Consider the following 25,731-nt stretch of genomic DNA (forward strand, 5'->3'; position numbering starts at 1 on the left):
TGTCATTTAATACTCTGAATGCCATGGAAGAGAGAAATTAAAAAGAAGAGGCAGGGGGGGGGGGTGAAGGAGGCACTTACCTGGTGTGCCACACAGTGGCTACGTCACCGCGGTGAGCAACGCAGCTTTGGTCGAACAAACACAATTTTACAGGGTAGTAAAGCGAGCGGTGCGGCCACCAAAGCTAAAGGTAGCGTTAGCAGCTTATGCGACAGCGTGGGCTTTCGCTGCAGCAAAAATTATGTGTCCTATAGTAATTTTCTCTCGTAACAATTGCTTAATGTAAGCGTTTTCAGCCAAACAAACTATACATCAAATGAAAACAAAATAGTACATCATGTGCACTTTTCAAGCCACATCCTAAATGTATCAACCATTTCAAGTGACCTAGTGTTGGTATTTTATTTCCCGTATTATAAATAAAGGCTCCACAGGAAAACGCCTTGCAAGTCATCCACCGAAGTCCGCCTGTGAAAGCGTCCGCCTTTTTGTTTCGGGAAATCAGGAAATCACTTGGGGACACAGCAGCTTTTGCCTTTAGGGCACGGGAGGATCGTGTTCACATGTCCGGAGCATGGTTGGTCGACGCTTTCGCAAGTGCCTTTCCTTGAAGAGCAAGTATCGAATTTTCCTGTGGGGGTAAACGTTTATTATTACATGAAAGAAGCTCTATAAAGCTGGGACATTGAAAGTATAATGTGGTATTTCTGCTGCCTTAGAATAACCACTTTCAGTAGCGCTACACTGCAAGTAGCTTTCACGAATATTTGTTCAGCCGTACAAATAACAAAGTGAATATTAGTTCCGAAGTCAACATGGAACCAACTTGCTTTTCTAATTTATTTGTATTGCCATACTGACTAAAATTATGTATACCAGAATAGCGAGTGACATAAAGACCTCCGATGATTGTCATAACCCTTCATATTTTGTGTCAATTCATCACGACTATGAATTGCTTTTCCATATTTTCTCAAAATCACCTATAAAAACTATCCCAGGGCTCCATAACAAAAATGCGAAATAGGTGTTTCTAACACCAATTCGAAAAAGGAAAACCTATGATAAATTAAGGTGAAATATTCACTGATTCCAATCACGATACAAGGTGCGTTTATCCCAGATTAAGCACGATCATATGCGTGGCGTTTTCAGAATATAACTAATATTCTACAGTGAGATTACATTTGTTGCAAATGGGGGACGTATTTAATTGCAATGTGTTGATATAATTTATGTTCTATATTTAAAATAGGAATCTTACATTTCAGGTATTGCCATGCGCGCTCCTTTTTTATTCTTATGTTAATAGTGCGTTGCATGCGTAGCCACTTCCTTGCGCAAGCCGCGCCCTGATGTCTGGGAACATTGCAGATTATTTTAGAATCTTCATATAGGCTTAAGCGCGCAAACACGAACAGTTGAGATTATTGTTGAAGTAACGCGTCCACCAGCCATAAGGCTCGAACTTTCGATGCCGCATGTATAAATGCCGATGCGCCTTACTGCACATTAGTTTATCGACGGCCAAGGATCTCTTGGCCGCTATCAGTGTACAGCGTGATTTTCTGTAGCTCCGACTTTTCGTTTTAGGGGCGAAGCTCCTCTTAGTCTAACCTTGTCACGTCTCCGTTGTCCGGCGTAACCACCTTTGCAAACTGCCCACTCCTTCGCCTTTGCGAACATCCCACTATGACCCATCACCAATCGTTTGCAAACTGCCCACTACTTCGTCTTTGCAAACATCCCACTACGACCCATCACCGATCCATCACTTCACCGACCATAAAGCCGTCATAATGAAGGGGGAACGGAAGCCACTTCTAGCTACCACTTACGAATAATAAATTTCTTGTATAAATATATGCAATGTTTGTCACGTCTTTGATGATGTACGGGGCTATCGCTTTAATTACTGCTGGACGAAACCACTGAAGATTTCACGGTGTAACCATGATTGCTTCAGGAGCTTCGCCCAAGCTCTTCATAATTCACCCGGGGATATGCCGTGAATTTTTTTAAGCACAGGATCCCGTAAATAAAATGTTTTGTCGTGAACCTGCCCACTGCTACCTTCTTCAACTTCATGACCACAGGAAAATATGAACATATGGTATTACATGCTTGAGATTCACAGGAAATATCTCCGGCCTTACCGCTAGACAAAACAATATCCTTATTTTTTAGGACAACAAGGGGCACATTATACGCAATACATACTTGACTTGTATTACAAGAAAAAAATCACACCATCTCCCGCTGGGGACCATGAGGCGATGCGAAGCAGCGTTTTGGCATGTAGAGCCCGCGTTCTAGAGGTGGAGTGGTGAGGGGGAAAGGGGGAGGGGAAGTGGAGAGGGAAAGGGGGAGATGGGGAGGGGAGAGGGGAAAATGGGGGAGAGGGAGGGGGAGTGGGGATGGGGAAAGGGCGGATGGGAGAGGGAAGGGGATAGGTGATGTGGATAGGGGAAGGGAGAGGGGAGTGGAGAGGAGAAGTGGAGAGGGTTTGCACATGCGCAGTAAGGGTGTTCACGCCGCACCCCACCACCACCACCGGATTGAACTCCGTCATAAGATGCTTCACATCTAATAATTATGCAGTTGCACTCCACATGGAAAGCTGAAGGAAGTGCGGAGCAGGCCTGCCTCAGAACGGAGTGTTGGGCGAGTTGGTCTGCTTTTATCTTGAACGAAATGAACAGCGCAAAAGACGAGGACGAGCAAGGAACGACAAACACGGGCGTCGGCAGGGCTGGGCAAAGTTACTTTGAAATTGTATCGCGATACGATACAAGATACTCAGGCAAGAAGTACTGGAGATACAGATACAAGATACCGCCGCAAAAAATGTATCCGATACGATACTTGGCAATTGTATCTTAAGATACTTCGATACATTCTCAAATTTGTTATAATAAATCCATATAATGTAGCAGCAAACGCCTATGCGCAAAAATGTCTGCTTGAAAATTTCTTAACTGTGACCTATTTTGTTTCACTTAAATGAAATGTCTGTTAGTATCTCAAAAGTTTTGCTCTTCTTGCTCAAAGTACATAAGTTTCCTTCCAAAACAACTTATAGGGGTTTGTTTTAGCTCCTTCACAGGAAACTCTTCTCTGACAGTGGTACTTGCTTTGTACAGCGTGCCGACCATCTAGCAGGTTGCCATATAATCACAATAGCTTCAATAAGAAGACTTCGCACGACGGCGCAAATACCGGGGAGGACTTTCACCTTGTCTGTAAAAGACAGCTTGCACAATACCGTATATCCGGACAGGTGTACAGCAGCAACAATGCTGGTAGCGACATTTTTCTTTATTTTTTGGGGGGGGCGCATTATGGATACCAGGGGTCTGAGACCTTTCGCTAGTGGCCCGGCCCGCAGACATGACCGCCTTCGTCTCATTGGTTTTTATTTTCTAACTAAGTATGTTCGTGAGCTGCACAGACATCACTGATCTCAAGCATTCCTTTCGTGAGGCACATATGGTCACCATGTGCTGAAACATAACCGATGAACAAAAACTCTGTATTTCAGAATCCGAGTCCAGATATCAGTCATTCTGTACATCGGTATCGATGCTTCTCGAATCGTGACTCCAAATACCCCTCGGAAATGACTTATATATGAGATATGGGAAAGGCTTCCTTTCAAACGTCATTTTGTTCAAACTCTCTCCAACCCCACTATCTTCACTGTCCCGGCCCTTGCAACTGAATTTCGCGACTGCGGCCCGCTGGCTATAAGCTTAGTTTGAGACCCCTGGTTTATACGTAGATGACATAAAACTACAATGAATTTTCATATTCTACTTATCTTCCGGCGTATAGGATTCTTTGTTGATATACTCGCTAGCGTGCAATCTTTTTAGCAATTTTTCTTCAACGAGAGAACATGCGCAGCACAGAAACGCCTCAGACGTATTGTATAGTTTCACAAAGCGTCGCAGGACACCGCCGCTATTCGCGCTATTGCCGCTTATAGCTCCCATTACGTGGTGATTAGTAATGCGAAAAATATTTAGGAAAGCCTAAAACAGGAAAACAAATATAAGAAAAATAGTGAGGTGGTTGTGTATCAAACATTCACATTGAATGAGTACAGAAACACAATACAGACGGCGCCCTGAATAGCTATGGGATGAAGGTAGCGCTGTCAACTTAGATGTTGAGACAATAAAAAATTCAGTGCCTATAGAAAATTGCCTGAAACGGCTCGTTGGGACGTTCATGAGCAAAACAGAGCATTCAGTAAAACAACGTTTCTCGAATCCCCTTCCTAACGTCTTCAAGATGGCTCCTAATGATTTCCAATATTATAATGGAAACTCAATTTCGCTATTTTCCTAAGCGGTAAGCAGAATGTTTTGTACTCTTTACTCAAGGTACGCCCACATAATTATATACCTGTTTTCAACATCGCCTTGGCAACATGTAACTGTGTGAACAGTAGTGGAAATAAAGTACACAGTTCTGAGAATAAAGCAGAGATCTTATTTTGGGAGCGCGTTACAAACATCATACTGCCGTGACCAGACCGGAAAAACAGAGCAGAGACTTAGGTAATGTAAGAGCTGCAAAATGACAGCTAAGAAAGCTCTTGTGCTAATAATCCAATTATGATTTCATAAATGCTTTGAATAAATGTAGCAAGAAGTGAAAAATACGGTACGCCAAGATATTTTCTGTTAGGTAAACCTTTCAGTACCAGTGGTACTAACGTTGTTAGATTCTAATTTTCATATAAGTTAATTCATGGCATGCAAGTCAAACTTACATCCACGTGATCCTTCAAATCGCTAATATGTGAAATCCACGCGACGCAAAGGAACCCCATTCTTGCACGCATCGCATTTCGTTACGGAGCAAGACGCAAGAGAATCTTCAATGACGATACTCTAGAAACATCAGAATTTGCGCGATAGACGTGGCGCAGGACAGTGGCTAAGAGCAAGTGTCGCGGCATTGGCACAACTAAAAAGAAAAGAACTCGAGCAAACAAAAGGTACGTGGGCTGGGCGTACACGTCCGCGCGCTTGTTTTCCTCATCTTCTGCCCTCACTGGGGTACTCTGGAGGAAAAATAAAATTGCGTCACTGCCCTAAGACTTATTCAGATAGCGTAGTGGCACCAGTACCAGCTTGCGAAGCGGAGCTTGGCCAGCGATTATTGTTTCGCACGGTTGTGTTGCGATAGAAGTATCTTGTATCTAAGATACACGATACATTATCGAATGTATCGGAAATACAGTACAGATACTCGACTTTCGAGAAGTATCGCGATACAGATAAAAGATACCCATAGAGTATCTAAGATAGTATTTAAGATACATGTATCTTCGATACTGCCCAGCACTGGGCGTCGGCAACCAAAATAATATTTCTCCCACGCGCATGACCGCGAATGGCAGCGTCGCCCGTCGGCAACGCTGGTGTTCCGAACCTGCAGCCGGCTTGGCGTCCATGGTTGGAAGGAAAGCTACATTTGTGATGCAACGGCGCACGCTCGCTCTCTCCTTTCTCTCCTCCTCACCCTCGCTTCCCTTTCCCACCCCTCGCTGTACCTTGCTATACAAGGCTAGACGATGCCTTACGCTCCCTCTCCTCTTCTCTCTTCACCTAACCCTCAATCTCTCCTCCTCACTATCGCTTCCCTTTTCCACTCCTTCGCTATGCTATACTATAGACGGCTATGCTATCGCGTAATCTCACCTCCTCATCAACCTCACGTCTCTCCTCCTCTTCCTCACTTTCCTTTCCCCCATCTTCCTATACTACATATACATGGCTATGCTATACAGGGGTTTTCCTGCGTGACCTCATAAATGACTGTGCTATGCCTTACACTCTCCCCTCCTCCATTACTCTCATATCACATCTCGCCCTCGCTTCCTCTTACCGCTTCGTTGCTATGCTATGCATGGCTATGCATTACAAAATTTTGCTCGCGTGACACCGAGCGACGACATGAGACGCCAGAAGACTGCTGGAGACATGAGAGGGCAGTCTGAGCCCCTAAAGGGTTCCGCATTGAAAAGCGATGACAAAAAACGCTAGGCCTGCGCTGAAACCGCAGCACAGTTACAGCGAAAGCTGGAAGAGCGGCATTTCTAGAGCCCGTTGTAAGCTCTCTTGGGGCTACTACTACAAGTACACTAGCAAGGTACCCACTACACCATAAACCACAATTTTTGTGAAGTTGGAAAGCACCTACTAAGCCATTACTCGTCATTCTGTGGGGAAGCAAGGCACCAGCTGCACGTCTGTAAGGTATCATGTGCACTTTGTTGACGAGACGACTAACGACGGTGGAGAATTATGGCTCAACCCTTTCTAATGGGTTGGAAGCTTTAAACGGCCCACCAGTTATGCAATTTTCATTGGGTGACGCCCGGTCGTTATTTCCCTCTCTCGCCATGCTGTGTAACATATGTTGACATGGGGGAGAGAGGGGGGGGGCGAAGAACTTTATTGAGACCCCGAGGAAGTGGATCATGCGTGTATGGGCTTCCTTGGCAACCAATACCAATGCACTTCGGAGGAAGCCACTACGCTATAAATCATTGTAATTTTTGAAAAGTAGGGAAGCAGGCACTATGCCATTTTTCGTCATTCTACGGAGAGCCGTGGTACCTGCTGAACGGATGTAAGGCATTATGAGCACTTTGTTGATGCTGTGCCTGATGACGATGAAGAATTATGGCGGATCCCTTTGTAATGGGTTGGAAGCATTCAACAACCCACTCGTCGCACAATTCGCATTGTGTGATGCTTAGTTACAGAATTCGCGTTGTGCGACGCTTGGTGCTTATTTTACTCTTCTACCACGCTATATTGCATATGTTAATGGGGTTCCTTCCCGACATGAAGCCTGTATAGGACCCTATTGCAAAGCAGCTGCAAGCACCGGCATGGCTCAAGGATAAGCACCTCACCAATCCTTGAGCACACAATTGGAAAATTAGTTATGTGATGTATCCGCTATAGAGGTGATTGTGAATTCTTTAGTGCCTTCTGTTCGTCATTGTGTTGCGATAAGAGCATAATCAACATATTAGTTCTTTGTCTGTATTAAATTGCTTTCAAGTGCTATCCTATGTTGAATAAATACCATGAAGGAAAAAAAAACGGCATGGCTCAAAGGTTGAATACTGGTGTCGCACGCACAGGACCCAGGTTCGAACCTCGTTCCATTCTGGATTTTTTTTCTTATTTCGTTCTTTTTTTCTTATTTCGAGCGATAGTGGTTACGGACACCGGCGGCGGCGGACAACTACGGCGCCAAAAAAGGCCGCTGAAATGATCTCATAACAGCTTTCGCTGTAAAAAGAAGGCCAAATAACGCGGTTGTCGTACCCGTGATGCGTTCAAGCTCTCCAAAAGACGAGCAACCAAAAGAGGGCGTAGTGGTCAGGGACGGCGTCTGGGCGGCCACGCAATTAAAGGAGAAATTTTCAAAGGGCCCAAAGAATGACAAAACACACTTTCTCTGTAAGTGTGTAATTAGCCTTGGCTTTTGAGAGAGGGCGGCTCGCGCAGATAAGTTTCAAGTTTTCGAGTTTCAAGTTTATTCAACAACGATGTCAGTTTACAGAAAAGTATGTACAAGATTGGTAATACACAAGGAGCCCCAAAGTTAGAAACTGTCAGGGGGGCTCCCATACATGACGTTAACGGGAGAAGAAACAAAATCTACAATTCAGTGGTTACTGTATCTTCAGTAAGAAAAAAAAATGCACAGTGCGAAAAAACGAAAGTAAAAAATACGTATATGTTTAGCAATAACGACATATTCATCATATGTTGCTTTTTGCTGAGCCAGTACGGCGCTAGTTCCGACGTCACTGGCAACGGTGTGGACCTCCGTCGTCGCGATAGTATCGAGGAGACAGGGTATGAGCCGTCAGTTAAGCAGCCGGTGTAATTTTCTGAAGGTATTGTCTCAAGCGCTGGACACACGGTGCGAATTCGGATGCGATTCGTCGTACGGCTGTTCGTGCCAACAGCCGCATCCGACAGACGCCCAACAGGTTCCATCAGCGTGCGGAGACGATTCGCACGCCGCACGGGCATCGAACTTGCTGAATGTAGCCGCGCGGCTGCCGCGTTGGTCTGACGGCCGCAGCCAATGGTAGCGCGGGAGGCGCCTGACGTCACACCTCTAGTGGCGCGCTTGTTGCACTACGTTCGGACGGCTCCGATCATGAAAAACGTTGGTTAAACTTTCTGACATCAAATAACTCATGACGTTTGAAGTGTGTCATTTGTGCCCAGCGGCGCCCGTTTCCGAACCACTAGCGAGATATCGAGCCGTGATGGAAGGCCACTTCGCAGCTAACAGCCGCACCGGCCGCATCGGCGAACCGGCCGGCTTCGCTTCCACCGTTGCTCGTCAAATCGAGGCCTACGAGAAACCCAATTGTGCATGCAAACGCGTGTCATCAGCGTAAAAGTTTTAATCGTGTTGATAAAAATAAGTGCTCGACGATCAGCTCGCGATTGATCGCGAACGGCGCTAGCGACAGCGTCCGCCTTGCTAGGCCTACGTTCGGTGTCGTGACAGGCCTACTCTCGGAGTCGCGAGTGAATGCGCGCTGTTGAGATGTTTTGTCGCTTGAGAAGGCGTAGCTTTATTGGCCATGTTATTACAGAACGAAGCGTGGCTGCGGAAGGTTGTTTGTTTTGTAGTCAACGAAGAGGATGCGATGTGTTCCGAGCGTACAAGCCGGGGTGCCGTGTGTGCGCGGAGCCTGAGCGCTGATTGCTAGTTCGCCCCATGTGTCCTGAATCGCCGTATACCGCGTGCGGCGTCGCACGTCGGATCGGATGCCGAATCGCACCATGTGTCTAGCGCTTCAGGCAAGTGTCAAAGCTGAAAGCTTTTGTAGCCTCTAAGAGGGTTTGTCAGGGATACAATTATGGATTCGAAATTTCCAACCAAATGTCTGAAAAACGAGCACAAGCCAACGAAACTTAAAGCTTTATTTTTAAGGTCTATGACCTAGGATAAAGGGCGACTACGTGAAGCTTGACTGGATGCGTAAGAATGCCATCAGGCGATACAAAGTAGTGAAGAATGGTGAGCTGTCGGGCACAGAAGCGACATTCGTTTAGGTTGAGTTGAAGTCCCGCATCGCTAAGACATTTGAAAACGTTCTTGTGGCCACTGATATGATTGTGGAAATCAGCAGAAGAGACAACTTCGTCGCTCGAGTAGCATAGGCATGTGTTCACTTTGAGGCCTAGTGAACTACGGTTCATTATACCGACACACAAAAACAAATCCCTGGAAACAACATATTGCCTAATGCGAATTCTGAGCCCGGTTTTGTTTTCCGGCAAGGCCAACTGTGTTTGAAGATTTTGCTTTCCGCAAAGGATCGACAACGCCATAAATCATTCTGAAGTAGGGTGGCACGCACTACGCCATTACTCATCTTTTTGCGGATAAGCGAGGTACCCGCTACACATCTGTAGGATATTATGCGCACTTTGTTGGTGCTGCGTTTGGCTGATGAGTGATGACGATGAAGATTTATGGCTGAGTACTTTGCTGTGAGTGGGAAGCATTAAACCACACACTCGTAGTGCAAATATCGTTGCGTGATGGCTGGTCGTCCTTTTACTCTTCTTCCATGCTATATTACATAGGTTAACGCGATTCCTTTATCGACATGATGCCTGTATAGGATCTTGCAAGTAAGTTTCAAGCACCAGCGTGGCTGTGTGCTAGAATGCTCGAATGCCGCACAGAGGGACCGGGTTCAAGTCCGATTCGATCCTGGTATTTTTGCTCATGTTTATTTTTTCTTGTCTATCGGTTACGCCACCGACGGCGTCGCCGCTCAATGCAGGAACGGGAGCCTAAAAGCTGCGCTCTAAAAGCGGCTGTAGCACTCCACAGGCCGCGAAGCATGCGGGTAAGCTGGTGCAATCTGGCAGCTACAAATGTTGTTTTAGATCCACCACATGCTTTCATAGAAGCTTGCCAGTGTCCGGAACGTAGATTCAGTTAAGAAAATAAATTTACCCTCTGAACACAATCGAGGTCGTTGCGCATGCGTGGTAGTGGGCAAATGTCCTGCCAGGTTATTTTCTTCGAAAGTCGCAAGTCGACACAGAAGCCAACATGGAGTGTTTGAAGGCTGCACAACGCCACACTTGGTCATATGGACTACCTGGTCGTCACTCGCGGTGCTCTGAGACCGACACTAGGTACAGACGTTGCCGTAGAGGTGCACGGCTTCCTGTGAGTATCTCGTGAGAAACATCGGATATCTGATAAAACCAGAAGCATGAATGTCAAAATGAGTGCGGAACTTCTGCATGTTTTGCCATACACTGACTTCGTTCTGAAGATGTTTCGTCGTTGAGGGACTTATGGAAACTGTCGACGAGCGACTAATCACGCGCAGGGTCACGGGTAATTGTGCCAATGTCCATAGACGTGCACGTGGCAGGAGCGTTAGAGATGTGAAAGGTGTCAACCACCAGAACGCTGTTGAAGTATTCATCATAGAATGAATGTAAAGGCCCAGACAGGAAGGTATGCGGCCGGCACTCAGAATCGAGGGCTGAAAAATGCTTTCGGTAGGTAGATAACTTTCTTATTTTATCAGATTGTGATGACGCTGCTTTTAATTCTTCTGTTCAGGACATGTTGGCTATGTTCAAAGAGTGCGTAAGTCCGTTCACGCTGACCCATGGAGTCCTGGAAAAATGGTTCGTTGCGTTTTTTAGACCTGAAGCTGATCCTTTCAGGCAATCGCCTGTGTTGGAAATAGGAACCACAGGCGAATAAGCCACTTCCTCCGTTTGGGTCAGCCCACAGCAAGCTGGTGAAAAGGGCTATCGTGTACACCTCTCTGTGGAGTGCACTCACCAGATCCTGCCCTCACGCTAGCGGCGGCTGCATTTTCGATGGAGGCGAAAATGTTTGAGGCCCGTGTACCTAGATTTAGGTGCACGTTAAAGAACCCCAGGTGGTAGAAATTTCCGGAGCCCTCCACTACGGCGTCTCTCATAATCATATGGTGGTTTTGGGACGTTAAACCCCAGATATTATTATTATTATTATTATGCCCTCACGCTTGTTGACGGCAGCTTTAGAGCGCAAATATCTCGTTTTGAGGAAGCGGGTTACCCGACGCATCTGCTGATTTCAGTGGCGGGGGCGTTGCGAAGAAAAATCGGATTGGCCTACTGAGTTGGCTAAGAATAGCCAGAATCAAGGCAGAAGGTGGAAGTCATTCCTTACATACTCCATGTGTCACATAGTCTCAAGAAGATAGGCCTACGTTCGGGTGCTTCTGTTGTTTTTTTCCGCACCACACAAACTACGTCAGGTCTGTTAGGACATGCCCTGTGAAGCAGATCCCGCGCAAGTGTAAGGATAAACATAAAAACAATTTTGTTGAATGTGCCGACAAAGTTATGTACACTGTTCCCTTTTCCTGTGGTGTAAAATATGTTGGACAGTCGGGGCGATGCCTGAACGCCAGGTTACAAGAGCACAATTTGAAGGCGCAGAAAAGAAATGACGGGTTCCTTGCCCAGCACTGCCATCAGTGCGGCTGTGCTCCCGCGTTCGACCAGACGGGTATTCTGACCAAACATGCAAAAAATCAAACCAGAGTGATCATTGAGGCCTCGATTATTGCCAAAGGGAACTGTGTCAGCAAGCCCTCGGTTTCCTTGACCCCAGAAGAGCTGGCTTTTCTTGACAGTGTAAACTATGGTCCACACCACCGATATGATTTTCGTTGGCATGGGAACACCGGACATATATTTGCTTACCACCATCACTAAATGGTGTATATAAATCGCTCGCCGTTATTTTGCCGGCGCATGCATGGGGCGTGGCTGAGCTGTCTGATGCGAAAGGCTGGGGAGCGAGGGGTCTATAATTCGAATCCCCGGTGAAGTGCTTCGGAATTCCTTTCTTCTGCTTCAGTTTTCTTTGTGCCTTTATATATATATATACATGCATTTGCTTATCCGGAACATGACGGCGACGGAAAAAATCAGCCGAGAGCGTCTATATAACTGACAGCACAATAAAATATCCATAAGTAAGTCATTACTATCATAATAGCGCTATCTGTGCTGCAGTGGATATTCTGGCTCTTGCAGGTATATAGTGCTCCAACGGAAACCAACCAGGGTTCTTTTGTGCACATCCTTCTGTGATAGCGGTGGTGTAGAGTTAAATTATTGGTCTTGTATGCTCAAAGTACTCGAATAGAGTGCTTGTGCTGGCGGCAATCAACTGATTCTTGCTGTCGGTAGAAATGCATATCGGTTAGGTAGCAGACACTTGTGTGAGTTTCCTAAACTCGGTAGTGGGCCTTTTAAATACTTTCAGAACAATGCACGACCGTCGCTTAACTACATATAGGCTCCCAATTATTGTTTCTAGCTCCATCCCCGGACAAATTATATGTCCTTGCAAATGTCATAAGTAGAGCTGTGATGCATCTCGCGTTTTCAGTTCCAGTTCACGATAACTAATGACAAGCGACACATTATTTGCGAATTTTTCATTATTTGTGCTGTGCGCTTTCACTGGTAATATATTGGCACCCGCGCTCATTTTTGTATTATGTGTAACCGCTTTGTTACGCGTAGCAGAACCACTGCCTTTCGTGAACTGCGTACCAATGTCTGATAACCTTCCAGATGATCTTAGAATAGTCTGACAGGCTTGAGCGCGTAAACGGGAATAGTTGAGTTTATTCTGGAAGTAGCACGGCCACCAGCGATAAGACTAGAACGTTCGATGCCACATGTATAGACCTACTCTATGTTTAAACAGGGGTAGGCGCCGTCGACATACTGAGACCCTTGTAGCCACGTCGCGGCGCGTAAGCTCCGCCCAGCCCAAAGCTCACTACCGCCCTCTATGACCGCGTGACAAGTGGCACAGCAGCTGCAAAGCTGCCTCTGAGCGCCGCGAGTCGGGGCGCCTGCCGCGTGTTTAGAAGGGGCAGACAGGCGGCCGCGAGAAAGGAAGTTCTCTTGGCCCCGACAAGAACTCTGAAATGAACATATAAAATCTCTATTGATGTGCAACTCTACCTCTGATAACCCCACTATAACATCAAGCATCTTGACGCCACCAATATTACTGATTCGCGAAATGCCATCGACGTTGCTGCAGTCTAGGTCACACGTGTACATTTCATTTTGTTAAACAATGCAAGAACGGACCTCCTAGCCCCGCAAGACGCCTTTTGCTGCGGTATAAAATTGCTCGGAATAAAATTACGAACAGTTCCATAATCGTTATGGTAAATCCTCGCACATAAACAAATTTACCGGGTCAGTTACTCATTCAAACGTGAAGGGTGATCTCGGCGACACTTTAATGGGCGATACAACTGCGGTAACGTATTAAACAATTACTGCATGCCATGGACAAGGCTGCTTCATATCTGTCAGGTTCGCCATAGCAAACCTGACAGATATTTATGCAATCGCGGGTCGCGGCTCTCCCTAAGGGTAACTGACTGGTGACTGACTTAAGGGTAACTGACTGATTCCAAGAGATGGCAAACGCGTGAGGGGGAGACAGAAAATTAGGTGGGTAGATGAGATTAAGAAGTTTGGAGGTATAACGTGGCAGCAGAAAGCACAGGACCGGGTTGATTGGCGGAACATGGGAGAGGCCTTTGCCCTGCAGTGGGCGTAGACAGGCTGATGATGATGATGATGATGATGATGATGATGATGATTTCAAACTTTTCCTAGCAGTACTATGGAAGCTACAGAACCGAAACGCTTGCCTGTGCGCGCGCAATAATTAGTGCCTATTTTCATTTTCCAACGTTGAGAGTTGCCTAGCTTGAAGAAATACAGCTCCCTTCATTATAAAAATGAAAGAAATATAGAAAGCTGCTCCTAGACAAAGATTACTGGACACTTTAACTTTCATTTTTTTAGCAGCTGGCTCGCCAGGTTCATCAGCTGGGCCAAAGTCCACGCCGTAAGTGTAACCTTAGTTCCAGAGGCGACCGCTACATGCGCAGCTCGCGCGAAAGAGAAGTCTTTTTCCTCTTGTTGTTCGAGCGTCTTGATGATGATATTAACGCACGCAAAACCACATAAGGCATAGCCAATTGTAGCATGCGCACGCTCGTTCGAAAGAGAAGTCTTCCTCCTGTTCTTCGAGAGCCTTGATGATGATAACACCGCAGGCAAAACCACATATAGCATAGCCAACTGTAGCATTCGCACGCTCGCGCGAAAGAGAAGTCTTCTACCTCTTGTTTTTCGAGAGCCTTGATGATGATAATACCGCAGGCAAAACTGTAGCATTCGCAGGCTCGTGCGAAAGACAAGTCTTCCTCTTGTTCTTCTAGCGCCTTGATGATGACATTACCGCAGGCAAAACCACATATAGCATAGCCACTGTAGCATGCGGCGCTCGCTGAACATATAAAATCTCTATTGATGTGCAACTCTACCTCTGATAACCCCACTATAACATCAAGCATCTTGACGCCACCAATATTACTGATTCGCGAAATGCCATCGACGTTGCTGCAGTCTAGGTCACACGTGTACATTTCATTTTGTTAAACAATGCAAGAACGGACCTCCTAGCCCCGCAAGACGCCTTTTGCTGCGGTATAAAATTGCTCGGAATAAAATTACGAACAGTTCCATAATCGTTATGGTAAATCCTCGCACATAAACAAATTTACCGGGTCAGTTACTCATTCAAACGTGAAGGGTGATCTCGGCGACACTTTAATGGGCGATACAACTGCGGTAACGTATTAAACAATTACTGCATGCCATGGACAAGGCTGCTTCATATCTGTCAGGTTCGCCATAGCAAACCTGACAGATATTTATGCAATCGCGGGTCGCGGCTCTCCCTGTACGCTGAAGTCGATACCGCCAAGGCCTACACCCTGCAAGCAGATTCGGAACATTTCACGTTTGCAGTCTGCCTGTGGAGCCAAAGACATGGAAATGTCTTAATGCGTATCGCAGCCAGAACAGCCGCAACCAATGTGCTTGTGTTGCGTGTGTCATCGCAGCCGCATACAACTTGAAAAAGAACAGTCGAATCGTACTTTCATTCACTGCTGCATTAATGAACCGAACCACACCTTTAGTTCTTGTGCCTACTACGAAATTCTTCTGACCCTCTGACTTCTACATTTTTCAATCGTGATGAATTCTCCGCATTTTACAAAGCTATCTACACCGCTTACGTATTTGTGCTCTGAGGTAAACATGCTTCCAATGGCTGCACTATTATACCACAAAATGCTCTGTGGGGCATTACAGTGGCACACTTTTGACAAACTTTTGATCGTTTTGTAGGTAAAATGAGCCGCGCAAACCGCTCAATTTTTCTCACATAACCTATGAGCCGGCGTCGCAGACAAGATCTCATGTTTAACAGCGGCGGCCAATTTCTTGCGACGGTCTTCGTAAAAAGAAAGCGGGGAGGTGGTTATTCCGCCTACTTTGTGCCTTCCTGCGTAAGTAACCGCAACGCAGCTCGTCGGTACAGCGTTGATTCTTCGTTGCACGACGGCAATGAGCGCACGCACCAACGAAAACACGGCAGTAACTGCGGCAGGCACGGCGGCTTGTGCCTACCGCGCGAAACTAAACGCCCGCCGACAGCGCCACCGCATTTTCGTGACGTATGTCCGGTGGAATTCGTCTATAAACGCCGACGCACCTAAACCGCACATCAGATTATCGACGGCCGACACCATCTTAGACGTTATCAGTGTACAGCGTGTAAGGCTTGTAGTTTGACGTCTCGTTTACCGGGCGCAGGTTCGCCCATGTAAAAAGATTCGTCTTGAACCCGCTTCGTCTTGAACGTCACGACCACCTGACAATATTCTATTATAGTATTCTTTCTGAATGCAGCCAAGTCAATGTCATTCATTCAGACGCCGTACAATCTCCGTACGAGAAATAGTATGGCCTTACTCCTGCAGCAAACACTCAAGAACCGACAGCCTCCAAGCTTTAGTCTGTCCTCCTTCCGACATAAAAGCCATAGTTTGCATTGATGTCCCTTTGACTTGCATTCCGAGGTCCCAGTGTGAGCTGCAAATCAACAAAAAAAGAGAAGAATGATTGAATGACCACGGCAGGCGTAAAAACCCGGAACCAAAACTCGTGCGTTCGTCCGAATGAGTCATTGTCCATATAGGAAAGTCTTAGCGTGCATTTATTTTTTAATAATGACAGCTAGCCTTCCATACCACATTTGTATTGTTACTTACCGATTATTGTATACTACCTCGATCGAAAAATAAAGAAGAACAGGTCTATATGAAGAACAGTATCAACGGAAAACGATTCATGAGAATGCAGCGCTTAATTAACACAAATACATGGGGCGAGCACGAGGACGGCCTCTGCCTGAGGTGAGAACTGCATGCGGCGAGAATTGGACGGGCGTGCAAGCTGCTGACCGGTAGCCGGAGCGGCAAGATTGCGTTTTTCCCAAGTGCGCCGATATGGACAGTGCCAAGCGCATTCCATTTTCCAAAGAAGGGGTGGCCGGCGGAAAGCACTTCAACAAGCACCTTTTTCTGGGCAAGTGCGATGAACAAACAAGATTTATGTGACAACATAATGACAGCTACACTAGAGAAGTAGCTGAGGCATTCCATATATCAAGGAAGGCAAGTGATTGCGTTAGCCAACCTTCCCTGGCGTTATCTTCGAAGGAAATGGGCCTGTTAACTAGGGGTGACTAGTGAGCTCACACGAGGCTTTCGCTTACCGTTTGACAAGTGATTCATCTTTGAAAATGGGCATGCGCGCTCGCCTTAAAACGTACGTGTTGTTTTTTCATTAAACCATTTGCAAGTTCAGTGCCGTGTGTGTCTATTCTTCCTTCGTCTCGTGTTTAAGAAAGCGCTGTTTTATATTTTTACCATGGCCTGAAGGTTAGCTTATGGTCTGACGTAACTTCGACACTCAGATTACAACACATGCGTCAGAAAAGTTCTTATGTAGTTATATACCTTTTCTCCGTAGTTATAGACGTTCAGGTGCTGTAGTATAGCTTCGCAAGACACGTTTTCAAAAGCCCCTTTCACGTCTAGTGCGAGGATGGCTCTTTGAGTGCGTCCAATTTGTCTTTGACTTTTGCCTTGATCTGCAGTAAGACGTCTTGCATGGACAGGTCAGCTCTAAATCCGAACATGGTTTTTGGGACATGTCCATTGTGCACGAGATATTCTATCACACTGTTGTGCACCGTGTGCTCTTAGGGTTTTCCAGCACACGAGCTGAGGGATACGGATATTAAGTTCTGAACCTTGATGGGCTTGTGCGGTTTAGGAAATATGCATCCATTCCGGTGGTACTTTAGCGTTTTCCTAGAAGTCATTGATATATTTTAAGATGGTCCATCTAGGTTCTGGAGTGTCTTGTTATTTATTTTGCGTTGCCCGGTGCTGTGTTGCGGGTGAGCTTGCTGAGGGCCCTCTCTATCTCTCTGCTACCGTGAAGGGTCGATTCAGTTCTCTGTTTGGGTTACCTTGATAACTCCTCAAAGCGCGAATGTACAATAATGTTCCGGTGCGTACCAAGGAACTTCTCCTTCACTTCTTCCATAATGTCTTCTGCTTCCCCGCAGGCGGTTGTCTATGAGTGGGCACATTCTGCTTTGCTGCGCTCTTGGTCTCTTTCTTGGCTACGAGAGTTTTGAGTTTCACCGAGGTGCACTTGGTGCTTAGGGTTCCTTGAAGCTTAATATATGTGCCTGTTCTTTCTTTACTGTTGTTCACAGTGTTTTTGCGCCTCCTCGACCAGCTTAGAGATTCGAACCTTTAGTTTGCGGTTCCACTTGTGGCGTTAGCGTCTCGCGAGTCCCATCCACGCTTCTCACAGGTGCAGTAAGTGGGGGGCGAACACGCGGGTGTCTCGCGACAATTGGATTGCCCTTGCGTTCTTCTCCGTTCTTCCCACGAGTCCTCGGGTCCACATTTTGATGTCGTCTATCGTAGCATCAACAGCGCTCTCGTCTTTGCGAAAGGCTTGTCAATCCGTTATTTTGGCTTTTCCTATACTTGTCGCTGATTTGTGGTGTGAGATGATCGTTTCTACTATGAATTAATCAATGCCCAAAGTCTCATTCATGCAGCTCCAATCATAATGTATGAGGCCTTGTATGAACGTGAGGTCAGGACTGGTGTTTCTTGATACGCTGTCGCCAATTCGCCTGGGTGTCTGAGGGTCGTTCAGCAGGGTAAGGTGGTGTTGTTGCGCCACGTTGTGCATATCTGTTCTTTTTTTGACGCCGTGTAATCCTGACCGCATGGGGAGCGTTAAAATTACCCACCACTATTCCGTTGCCCTTGCTCAGCTTTTATTCTCGCATTAGCTTATTGAGATAATTTAGGTGGTGCTTTGGTTGACTGTGCACGTTAAACGCGAGGAGGCATTGCTGCTGTTTTTTCACGGGCACAATTTCCACGAGGGTGAGCTCGATGCGGTGGTGGAGGCAGTGTTGCGAAGCGTTGATTGTCTATTTGTCGGTATTGCTCTCCTTGTTTTACCGTCGCTGACGTGAGTGAAGTAACCACTCACCTTGAAGTCTTCAGCTTCGGTTTCGTGTAAGGATATAAAGTCAGGGTCAAAGTGTAAGCATAATTATGAAATGTTACTTCTGTTTCTCCGTGTAAAATGATAGTTCGATTGCCAAATTTCGAGCTGTTGGTGTCGCTTGTTGTCTACTTTCTTTTTAGTCAGCCTCGCCAGCTTTCTTTCTTAAGGTTTGCAGGATCATAGCTTCTCTCACTGGGCACTTAAGCTTCTTGCGGGCTTGTCTCTTTCTTCCATCGTGTTAATGCGCCGACTGAAGTGTATAAGAAATGGCAAAGAAAGTGTTTCCCTAGCCACGGTGTATGGTTCAGGCAAAATATTGGTGTGTACATGCAAAGAAACTGAACTCGGCAAGGATCCATAACGCGAAGAAATTGCGAGCCCAATCAGTAATTACTAATCGCTGCTTGCTACATCATATATACTGTATAATGAACAGCGAATTGTGACTCATTGTAAAAAAACCTAGGTATAACCGGTTAGAGATTTTCTTTACCATGTTGTGGACCTGAACAAAAACGACAAAGTTGTAGCTATTTTGTGTAAGAGAGCATTCTCGAAGAATCTTACGAATCGAAATTCAGAGCTCGTAAGAAACGCCCGTGTTAAGGGAAAGCGACAGAACTATATTGCCTCAGCTTTCTTTTGACAGTTGTATTGTTCCAGCATAAACATATCGGCATGGAGCAGCACCGACTGATTGAGATTGCAAAAGCTTTTGTTAACAGTTTGTCGCCGTGTGGTCCATTGTTTCATGGCCTGACAGTTCTTGCACTTGGGATAGTCGAAAATGTGGTCGACTGTACGAACTCGAATACATATTTGGGTGAACGCGCCGCGTGACACAAACGAGATAATAAGAATGGACGACACGAGGGCTGTGTCGTCTTTTCTTTGTATCTCGTTTGTGCCGCACTGCACATTCACCCAAGTATGTCAGCCTACGAACTCACCTCCTTGCGCTAACTGAATACCGCAAAAATTCTTTGTATTAAACGCGTCTGATGTGCTATTTTTTGGGTGACCAAGCCTCATTGCAAAGAAAATGTGCATGTAATGTCCTGTAAAAGATGTCGCTAAAAAAGTGAGACTACCGACGTTACTTCTCTGAATCATCTTTTATAAGAAAATTAATATGAAAAATATTTTTCTTATGTGGTCTTTGGCAAACCGCATTGATTTAACGTACAGTTACGGAAAGAAGAGTAATTTGTCCGGCTTTTCCTATCCACGCCTATTAATACTGAAGAGGTAGGATACGAGACAATGGTTCCATGTTTTCTTTTCCCCGTAAAGCAAGATGCTGTCAACGACCGATGGTCAAGGTGTCAGACTAATACATATTTATAAAAGCTTATTAGATCGAGATGGCTACGAGTGTATCGATCATCGTTTAACGGGGGCAACTGATATCATCGTGATGTTCTTATTTTTTATTATCAGTACCAGTGCCGCGAAAAAGCCGGCATTTTGCCCTCAGAAGTGGCGCACGTGCATTCTCCTTCAAACGCGTGACCTTCTCATATGCGGAGGTGGCCGAAAATGAGGTTCAGCTGCAGTGGTAATTGCCTCAACATTCTTGTCACTTCACTTCACCGAGAACCTTGGTTTTTTTTACGACATTTACGTGATATTGCAGACCTCTCGTGGATTGTTCAAGCGCAGCGCATGGCCTACTCTACAACCCATTATTCCCTCTCCAAGTAGAGTGTGCGCAATTGGTTACTCTACCTCCCAGACACACTCTTCGGCTCTATCTACAGCACTGATATATAATAGATATACTGACGCGCATGATAGCGTCACCAGCCGCTACAGTTGGTTAATGCGCGCTGAACATATGTGCAGTTGATAAACATAGAGTCCGCATCTTTTCATTTTTCAGCACGTCACCGTCGTGGTTGCACAGACGCTGTAAGATTAATCTTTACAACTCCTAATGAAAAGAAAGAAGTAAATGCGTGCTTTTTCCAATAGCCATCTTGGTCTGGAGCTCGGCTTTTTTACTGAATAACACCGATGCCTTTTGTTTTCCAAGATGATGGCGTGAGGCCTCATTTGTGAGGCAATATGCAATCCCTACGTGAAGATCACATAGCTTCCCAGGTAGGAGAAGAGAGGAGGGCTCTGGCTAGATTATCGAGATACCTTCGTGCTTACTAGGCTAACTAAAAACGCCACAATGTTGCTCTAGAAAGGTCCGTTGATTAGGTATTGATCGCTAAGAGGGGTATCAACGCTTTGGCTTTCAACTTCACTGCTGAAAAACTCCAAGTCCCGCAACAATAAACCAAGCATTTGCTTTTATGAAGGAAACACGCTCTCACATGCCAATGTGCTTCCCACTTGAAACTTTCTCACGAAATATTATGAGACCTAAGGTGCACAAGATGTCGCCGGCTATTCAGGCAGTGCCGTGAGCGACACCTGAGACTGTAAGCTGTTTTTATCAAAAACGGTTCATCTCCTTAACAAGAAAGGCTTACACACTTGAAGACCGCAGACAGAGTCTGTGCAATGTGCAAATAACTATTTGATGATCATATGAACAAAATAAAAAAAACTGGTGCCTTCGGAGCTATGATATTTGCAATAAAAAAATTCGATCACTAAACAAAACCAATAGGTCCAGCCAGCGGAAAAAAGTAAAATAAATTCAAATATAATTTTCATATAGACTCGGATTTACAGATCATGAATAATTAGCGTCATCACCTTTCACAATCAGCGTAGCTCGCACTCACCTATAATGCCTGAGACAAAGCAGAAAGCACAGAGCACGGCGAAAGACACCATCGTTACAAGGACCACAGATTTCTCTATGAGGGACCTTTATAAGAACCGTCGGCTGAAGGTACTTTCTACTGCTGGCTACATTCCTTTTTTCTGCTCTACAGCGGTAACACAGTAACGTCCAAAGGGCACTTGAGAATAATGCATTGTCACAATACGCTGTGTTACAACATTTTTGGATGGAGCAAGCAACAAGTATAGCTTGCCGTGCTGCCTGAGGTTCAAATGACATTCATGAGAACACAATAGTTCAATCATTTATTTTAGAGCCTTCTTCGTGACCAATGAAATATACAATAGCCTCCTGACTCATTTAGGTACGTTCGTGAGGCCTTATTTTAAAGGAAATCGTTTCATCTAAAAGCAGCGATTATAGCCTCTTCATTTCAAACGTAGCACGTCGGCAGGATAACCGGTGGTCATTAAGGGTAACTGACTGGTGACTGACTTAAGGGTAACTGACTGATTCCAAGAGATGGCAAACGCGTGAGGGGGAGACAGAAAATTAGGTGGGTAGATGAGATTAAGAAGTTTGGAGGTATAACGTGGCAGCAGAAAGCACAGGACCGGGTTGATTGGCGGAACATGGGAGAGGCCTTTGCCCTGCAGTGGGCGTAGACAGGCTGATGATGATGATGATGATGATGATGATGATGATGATTTCAAACTTTTCCTAGCAGTACTATGGAAGCTACAGAACCGAAACGCTTGCCTGTGCGCGCGCAATAATTAGTGCCTATTTTCATTTTCCAACGTTGAGAGTTGCCTAGCTTGAAGAAATACAGCTCCCTTCATTATAAAAATGAAAGAAATATAGAAGCTGCTCCTAGACAAAGATTACTGGACACTTTAACTTTCATTTTTTTAGCAGCTGGCTCGCCAGGTTCATCAGCTGGGCCAAAGTCCACGCCGTAAGTGTAACCTTAGTTCCAGAGGCGACCGCTACATGCGCAGCTCGCGCGAAAGAGAAGTCTTTTTCCTCTTGTTGTTCGAGCGTCTTGATGATGATATTAACGCACGCAAAACCACATAAGGCATAGCCAATTGTAGCATGCGCACGCTCGTTCGAAAGAGAAGTCTTCCTCCTGTTCTTCGAGAGCCTTGATGATGATAACACCGCAGGCAAAACCACATATAGCATAGCCAACTGTAGCATTCGCACGCTCGCGCGAAAGAGAAGTCTTCTACCTCTTGTTTTTCGAGAGCCTTGATGATGATAATACCGCAGGCAAAACTGTAGCATTCGCAGGCTCGTGCGAAAGACAAGTCTTCCTCTTGTTCTTCTAGCGCCTTGATGATGACATTACCGCAGGCAAAACCACATATAGCATAGCCACTGTAGCATGCGGCGCTCGCTCCACTCCGACAGTGCGCTTCGATACTAATAACATGAACGAAGAAGACAAGGCGGTGGAGCGGAGGGCTCGCAAGGCAGCAGCAGCGTGGGCTCGCCTCCAACACCCAGCTGTGAGAGCTCGCGAGGCCGCAGAGAGACGTCAGCGTCGTGCGAGCCCCGAGATACAAGCCCACGAAGCCGTAGCAGCGTGGAAGCGGCGGCAAGAGAACCTCGAAAAGGTACGGGTGCGGGATCCAGCGGCCAAGCGCCGAAAGCAGTCGCTACCCAAAGTTCGTGGCGCTGACGCGCGCTTCAAGCGCGATTTCCTCGACCACACGTTTGGCCACAGCAGCAAGGTCTGCGACCGCCTCTAGTTCGACAACAACCTGACCACCACAATCGCTAGTACAAAAACGTGTGACGTTTTTTTATGACAGTAGATGAATTGTATGGACCATTCACGGTTGACCCGATTATCTCCGAGACAGCTCTTCAATCCCCATTAACTTCGTGGATATGGCGTGATTTTTTTTCTTGCGTTTCTTCGACAGTACCACGTTTTGCGCACGCCTGTTCTCGGAGCAAACATGGGGTTCCCGATGCCGGCTGCATGATGTGCGGCCCCATACGCGCCGTTTATTTTTCCGAGAAAGTTCTGCCTCAAATGTGACATAAAGTGGCTGTAAAACAGACCAAACAACTTATCCGCAACGTCTATCCTGGCATAAGGTGCCGTCAGCCTGAACTGTCGACGATTGCTGTGTGCCGGACTGTCGCCGAGCTTGCCGGAGTGACCAAATGGTGGCCCGAATAAAAGCTGAATCTCTGGTGGCCCCAGTTTTTTCCTCAAGCGCAAAAAAAGCTGAATATCTCGGGCAACGCTGACAAACGCTCACATTTTGCATGTATACGTTTTTCTAAATGCTGTAGGTGCGCGAACAAGGAAATCTGATAACAGTAAATGAAATTGAATGCGAGCTGCCGGATTATTTGCTTAGCAACACAAATGTGCGGATGTCCTGCCTCCGCAGCGTTCGCTCTACTGCCAAGAGAAGTGGTCGCCGAGTAGTCATATGCGCAACAACTAAAGCAGCACAGTTGAAATTTGGGCTTACTGGTATTTTAGTTTTGCAGAAATGTGATGAACAATTTTCATTCCTTGGGAATTAATATCTAAGCACATGCCGCCCGCCAATCCTAACATATATATATATATATATATATATATATATATATAATATTGTCACGTGGTCGTGACGTCGACGAAGACAACAGTCGGCGTTTGCATGATGAAACTGTTTATTTGGCCGAACTTGTGGCCGGAAAATCAGAATAGAACTACAGCAATACACGCTGTACAATGATAGCGGCGAACAGGGCGTCGTCCGTCGATCAACTGACAAGCGGTCAAGCGCGTCGGCTTTTATACAGGTGCTATGGAACTTTCCAGCAATATCGCTGGTGGCGGCGTTATCTCTCGACAACGCTGGAACATTCGCGTGCGGCGCGCAATCTTAACAAAACGATCTACCAGAATCGTGAAGCTTCTCGAACACTGCTTCGGGGCCAGCGTCGAGCTTTGATAACAGTCCTTGCTGGTCAAACTCGAACACATCAAAATAAAAGCAGAAGCGGGCGTGGCATTGCCCCCCTCTGAAAAAGCATCGTCCCGATGCTTGCAACAGAACATGGAAAGGAAAAAACAAGTGCATACACAAATAAATTACAATAACAAAGAAAAAAGTAGAGTCTCCAGGGTCGCTAACGCGCAAAAAACGGCTTAAGGCGCACGACATGGACGACTTCAGGTCGTGCGCGGCGTCGCTGGGAGTTCGTAATGCCGTCCGGGACGACCTCGTAGTCAGGTCGATGTTGAAGGCGACCAGCACCACTTGATTAACCGAAAGATTTGCGTCGCAAGAGGAGTAGCAGAGCTGCGGGCAGGGAAAGCAAGTTATGCTCACGAATTTCAGCAACGAGTACAAGCACGTGAGCAAAGGCACGACGGTCGCCTACATCGAAGAAATCGTAGAAGCCAGCAATGCTTTCGGCCTCACCGATTCTCCCGAGCCTACTCCGACGAATAAAGCACCGCAACCAGCTTTGGACATCAATCCCAGCCTTCAGAAGCACAAACAAGAACAGCTCAAAACCCTGCTCTTGCAATACAAGGACTGCTTTTCGTCGTCGTCAAGAATTCGGCAGACTCCCGTGGCAAAACATCGCATCATAACAGAGGAAAGCGCCAGACCACTCCGTCAGAGCCCGTACAGAGTTTCGAGGCGAGAACGCGAGGCCGTGAAGAAACAGGTCGACGAAATGCTACGCGACGACATCATCCAGCCGTCGAAGAGTCCGTGGGCATCCCCGGTGGTGCTAGTGAAGAAGAAGGATGGGACTCTACGTTTTTGCGTCGATTATCGTCGCCTGAACAAAGTCACGAAGAAGGACGTGTATCCCCTTCCCCGGATAGACGACACCCTGGATCGATTACACAACGCAAAGTACTTTTCGTCGATGGACCTCAAGACCGGTTACTGGCAAATAGAAGTCGACGAGAGACACCGAGAAAAGACTGCTTTTATAACACCAGACGGCCTGTTCGAGTTCAAGGTCATGCCCTTTGGTCTTTACCCAGCACCTCCACCAGATGTCACGTGGTCGTGACGTCGACGAAGACAGCAGTCGGCGTTTGCAGGATGAAACTGTTTATTTGGCCGAACTTGTGGCCGGAAAATCAGAATAGAACTACAGCAATACACGCTGTACAATGATAGCGGCGAACAGGGCGTCGTCCGTCGATCAACTGACAAGCGGTCAAGCGCGTCGGCTTTTATACAGGTGCTATGGAACTTTCCAGCAATATCGCTGGTGGCGGCGTTATCTCTCGACAACGCTGGAACATTCGCGTGCGGCGCGCAATCTTAACAAAACGATCTACCAGAATCGTGAAGCTTCTCGAACACTGCTTCGGGGCCAGCGTCGAGCGTTGATAACAGTCCT

General features: G+C 46.4%; 1 long non-coding RNA gene across 1 annotated transcript; it reads right to left on the bottom strand.

Moving 5' to 3' along the window:
- Nucleotides 1–387: 387 nt before the first annotated feature.
- On the bottom strand, nt 388–21,411 carry LOC119381287 (uncharacterized). Its single transcript, XR_005181356.2, has 3 exons — nt 21,344–21,411; nt 15,966–16,085; nt 388–631 (listed from the first exon to the last, which is right to left on the bottom strand). It is a non-coding gene; the product is annotated as an uncharacterized LOC119381287 (long non-coding RNA).
- Between the last annotated feature and the right edge of the window lie 4,320 nt (nt 21,412–25,731).

Source organism: Rhipicephalus sanguineus, chromosome 2 (genome assembly GCF_013339695.2).
Source record: "Rhipicephalus sanguineus isolate Rsan-2018 chromosome 2, BIME_Rsan_1.4, whole genome shotgun sequence".
In the NCBI taxonomy this organism is placed as follows: domain Eukaryota; kingdom Metazoa; phylum Arthropoda; class Arachnida; order Ixodida; family Ixodidae; genus Rhipicephalus; species Rhipicephalus sanguineus.